The sequence below is a fragment of the Populus alba genome, chromosome 14, assembly GCF_005239225.2.
Source record: "Populus alba chromosome 14, ASM523922v2, whole genome shotgun sequence".
In the NCBI taxonomy this organism is placed as follows: Eukaryota; Viridiplantae; Streptophyta; class Magnoliopsida; order Malpighiales; family Salicaceae; genus Populus; species Populus alba.
Window position 1 is genome coordinate 12,732,019 of NC_133297.1, and position 5,817 is coordinate 12,737,835.

Consider the following 5,817-nt stretch of genomic DNA (forward strand, 5'->3'; position numbering starts at 1 on the left):
TATTTTCCTTTTTTTTGTTATTCGGGTTGCATGCCGACCATGCAAAAATTAAACCAGCCCCCAATTCCCTTTTTCTTTTTATCCAGTCCATTTTCTCTCGGTTGCAATTATTTCAATTATATTGATTTTTTTTTCATCTCATCCCTGATAATTCTTTTAATTTCTATTTTTTATTCATTTTCTTAATTAATTTTTTTTTTTAAAAAATTTTATCTCTGAACATTTAATTTCAGGTAATTTTTATGTTGAATTCAGTCACAATTCTTTTAATTGTTATTTATTTTTTTTTGTATTTTTTATTTTATTCACATGATTTCATATGTGTTTTTATTTTCATTATCTTTTATTGATTTCACTAAACTAGTTCAGTCGATACAAGTGGGTAAATGTCTCAATTTGCGAGATCAAATATCTTAATCTACATCTATTTTTTATTTTTTTTTCACTTTCTATTTTAGTTATTATTAATGATTTTTTTTTATCTACATAGATAATTATTAGATATTTGGATAGACTTTTTGATTTACACTTAAATTTTTATTAAGTAAAAAAACATATCAAAATAGTCTTTATACTCGAGTTTTTTTCTTAAAACTAAATTTACAGCCTGCTGCAGAGAACTGGACAAATAAAATCTTTATTTGCCCTCTAATGAATTGTTTTTTCGCATTTAATTTTTGTTGGATGCTTTTTATGTAATTGAATTTTTTTTTCATGATTTCATCTTTTAACATTTGATTTGTTGGATATTTGGCTTGATATGATCTTATAATTTTGTATTTGTTTTTTTTTTAAAGAAAATATTGGTTTTGTGATGATTTTCAATTTTTTTCTATAGATTTGTTCCAGTCTCGTGATTCAAGTAACAAGTTTTGCATGCCATTTTTTAATATAATTAATTTTAGAATTGTTTGTTTGCTGATTTTTCAAGATATTACTCTAATTCATTTTTTTTTGTTTTACAAATAAAACTTATTTTTAAAAATAAAAAAATATTTATTTGTAAATAATATTGATGATGTGTTTGGCCATGTGTAATGTTTTTGAAGGCGGGTTTATCCAGTCAATTTTATTTATGTTTATCTATTATGTTATGAGTTTTTTAAGGTGTATATTTATCTTTTATTGATTTAAGTAAACAAATTTAATAAACACAATTGGATAAATGTTTCATTTTGCATGACTGAATATCTTAATCCGTATTTATTTTTTATTTATTTTTATTTTTTTATTTGCTTATTATTAATGATTTTATTTATTTATACATTAGTTATTAGTTTATTTAACTAGACGTTATCATGGATTTTTGATCAATTGACATTTTAAATTTTTTTATGTTAAAAAACACATTAAAAGAACCAATATGGATAAAAATCTTTCATTTGTCAAGAAAGGGTAATCTATAATAGCACCCACACAATATTGATGTCGGTTAAACACCCTATTTTTATTAAGTTAATCACGAGGATCTCCATGTTACAGTGAAGTCTGAAAATGGGTCTGCCACTGATAATAATTCCATCACTGGATCTTGTTCGCCATGAGAGACAAAATGGAAGCTAGCAATGAGCAGTGATATGTAAGCCCCCTATTGATGTTGCCAGCTCAAAGCTAACAAGTTTCTTTTGGTATTTTACAGTGTGAGAGACTCGCTGCTACTCTGCTACCATTTTACTCGTCGGAACAAGAAACCTAGCCTCTGCATGTCGGGATATGATGTAGACACGACATAGACGATCCCACAAACAAACACTGAACTTGCCTTTTCTTTTCTTCATTTCTTTTTCCACTTTATCCATGTTGTGGAATCTGAGTCTCCTGCCATGCATGCATGTCAGAGTTTATTTCATATCTGGGAAAGTTTTTCCTTCTTTAATTTATTGATTTCAAGTCTTCAATTTAGTATTTTATACTGTAATGTATTATCATTGATGTTGTTTTTAAAATTAAATTGAATCTTAAGACGTAAAGAAATAATAATTTGAGATCTATAACTAATTAAAGAAACTTGGAGAAAAGTTAATATAACCAGGAAAATGTAGTTTTCCTCTATAGGTAAAATAACAGGAAAATGGCATTGCATACAAGGTGTGGCTATCTCACATTCATTTTGAGATGGTGTTTGGTAGAATAATAGTTAATAATTGATTTTTAAAATGTTTTTTTAGAAATACGTTAAAATAATATATTTTTTATTTTTTTAAATTATTTTTTAACTTCAGCATGTTTAAAAAAAATTAAAAACACTAACAATAATTAATTTTGAAATAATAATAAAAAAAAATTTAAAGCATTTTTTTCATCAGGAAACATAACATGTGGTTTCCCAAATTATATAGATTTAATTTAATTTAATTTGACATGCAACCATTTGTTCACGCTAAAGGACAACTTGTTTATTATGTATTTTCTGATTTTTGGCGATAACACTTATCAATTTCGGCAATTGAGTATTGTTTTTTTTTTTTTTTTTTAATCTGCACTGTTACACGTTAAAAATCCTTTTGTTAGAGGTCGTGGTCAATGATAATGAAGGTTAATTTTGACTTTAGAATCACACGTGTCATGTTTCAAGCAGGTAATAGGTTGACATGGATAGAAGAGAATATCACTTGCCACACTCATAATTTTACTGGTCCTTCATGGAGGAGGATCATGTGACACTTTGGCAAAGAAATGACATGTCGTCCGTCCCCTATGAGCAGAGGTATTAACATTGTTTAAAAAAAAAATCCCAGTTTAATATTAAATGTCAATTTTGACTTCATTCCCCCCTATTTTGATATCAGTTCAACCGATAGGCAACCACCAGGTTTCAACTATGATCTTATGAGAGTATGTTGGTGTGTTTGAATTTTTTTCGATGAATATCGTAAAGTGACAAAAATCCAGGGATGATTTTATGGTCATATCCCAATTCTCGGTTTAAAAACGAAGGTGGGAAGCCGACTGGATGGAGGTAATTCAAGTGGGACTTTGATGTTATTTGTGGAAGGGCAAGAGAATCCATGGCTTGAAAAATTTCAAAGGAGATTGATTAATGTGTGTTTGATATTGTGATATATAATATTTTTTAATTAAAAATATATTAATATTTTTATATCAATATATAAAAATTAACAAGAAAAACATCTAAAAATCATTAATTTAATATTTTTTTAGACAAAAAACTATATAAAAGGCAGAAATTAACACAATATCATGCGCCACACAAGTTTTAAGAGCATACATTGTCAATTTGATAGATAGCTTAAAGAGTGTGTTGGGTGTACTTGTTATTAATTTTAGGCATATCATTAAATCGTTTAATTTGGAAACATAAAAAAAAGCTAAGTCAACAGATCCAAAACAAAACAGGTGAAATTGTTTTTTGAAGTATGAGAATTGGCAAATTCATTTAAGAAATAAAAAGAGAAGGAAGAGAAAGAAGGAAAGAAATATGAAATTAAAACTAATGCCTTAATTCACGATACCCAATTTACTTGCGCATGTCCAGCATCTCACGCAAGAACTTAAGTTATCCAGGCCCGTCCACTAGTAGTTTCTTCACGGGTCCTTGAATCTCCATTGATGTAGCTAGGAGAGAAGACTTTTGGATACTTTCGAAATTAGATTTTCCCCTTCGTCTTTGCAGTAGTGAGTGCACAATTTAATTACTATTCCCACGTGAACACCTCGGCTCCTATAATTCGTACAAGTTTGAGTGATCACTTCACCTATATGCATGTGTTGTGTAGTGTATATTCCATGAATGCATATTTCCAGCATTTTTTTTTATTTAGAAAAAAAAAAACGCAAGGAGGACACGGGAAACGCCAAGCCTGTAACCACGACCCAACTCCAAAATCCGAATTCTGCAATGGTTCGGCTGCGTTAATAAAATATTTTACCTTATAATAGAATAAATGAGACAGAATTGGAAGAGAGAATTATCTCCACAGATAATATATATAAATCTGTCTACGTACTTTAAAAGGTATGGCATTTGAGAAATGAAAACTATGTTATTTCCCTTGTGATTTGAGAAAAGAGCTGTAAGTTATTGTGATTAGATTTGATTCAAGTAACAGTTTCCACAAACTGGGTTGGTGAGATAACTTGTATTTACCTTTTCCACTAATTTCCTATGAAGGGAAAAATGACTGCGAGTGTGTTAGTTTTAGCTTGATATTGTTCAAGTTTTTCGACAATGGAATAACGAGTCACACTGTCATCATTAATGATTACAAGCATTATCCATAACTGTGACGGGTGGCACTGGTAGCGCCGTGTTCTTCTTAAAAGCGCAAGAAAAACACCCTTTGGTCTCCATTAGTGAGTAGAAAAGGTATTCATGCTTCGAATGATGTAGACATGACAAATTTCCGGGCCCTGGATAATGCTTTGATAACATGTAGGATGATGACCCCTTTAATTTTTAATTTTTTTTTGTTCAATCTGCTGGAAAATATATTTTGTCTTCTCTGCCTATGATTGCAACATGCTCCTCGCCTGCGTGCTCCTAAAGTACCATGCAGGATTAGCTATCAACTGTAGAGAAACTCGAGTGTGGGTTCAGGCTACAATGGAAGGAGAGGAAACTCGATCGGCTAAAACGGAAGTACCGGAAGGAAGGAAGGAGGATAAATAAAAAACAAAAGAAAGGATAAATAAAATAAAATAATTTGTTTTCATGAAAGTTGATTAATCAGGCACTTCTTTCGCACGGGGAAGAAAAAGATATCGCAAAGGAGATCCAGTCACGTAGAAAAAGCTCTAGCAGCATTTGCCATCCAGCGGGGGGAGCAATGGAATCCGTTCTGTGACTTCTTTTCCACAAAACGTTACTTTATATCTGTGTGCGCGTGAACGTAATAAATGCAGGGGTATGAATTGAATTAATTGGAAACATTAGGTCGCCATGTAATTTAACAATTTTTTATATTAAATTTCATAACTTCAAGATGAGGAGGGATTTCACTGCAAAAAAATAAAAAAAACATTTTAGTATTTTGAAAACAACGAGAAGACTAAAAGGTTTCAATACGTCAGTTTAGGTTTTTTGCTTTCAAGGATAGCTAGTTGAACAAACCGATTTACCCCAAATTAATTTTATAGTGTCAAATAAATCCAGTAAAAAAACTATTTTACCTTCCAAATCTCACACTTCATTGGCTGTTACTATGAAGAGCAAAATATTCATTTCATTATGAGAATTAACAGTCAAATCGCGAGTGTTTCCTGTTCTCATTTTATATATATATTTTTATATAAATATATCAAACCCCTCTACTGTACCTTAAAATGCAAATGGCCCCATATGCAAAACAAGAGGCCGACCAGGCTATGGGGGCTGTGTAATTGTATGAAATCGAGCGGTCCCTCGCTTTACAATTTTGGCTTCTTGTCCCCAAAGTTAGCCTTCTCTCGTTCAACTTCCCCTTTCTCATCATTTATGCTTCATCTCACTCGCCTCAAGATTCTCACTGCCCCCATCAAAATTATTGCAATAAGGCGGCTTTCAAGGTCTTTATCACGTTGATAGTGATACTATAATAATCGCATCATTAGTAGTTTAGCACCATTATTCTAATCACTAATCCAACCCATCATTACCGAGATACTTTCTCAACTTTTGACATTTTTTCTAAAATTTGATGTCGCCGTATATAACCCTTGTATGGAAATGGAGGAATTGGATTCACAATCATATTTACATTTCGTCTCAAAATGTCGTCTCAGAACAGAAATGTTTACAAACTAATGAAAAAAAGAAAATGATGGCAACCAAACAGGGCCTAAGGTGCCATGTCTTGTTATTCAAGCTTTTGGAAAGAA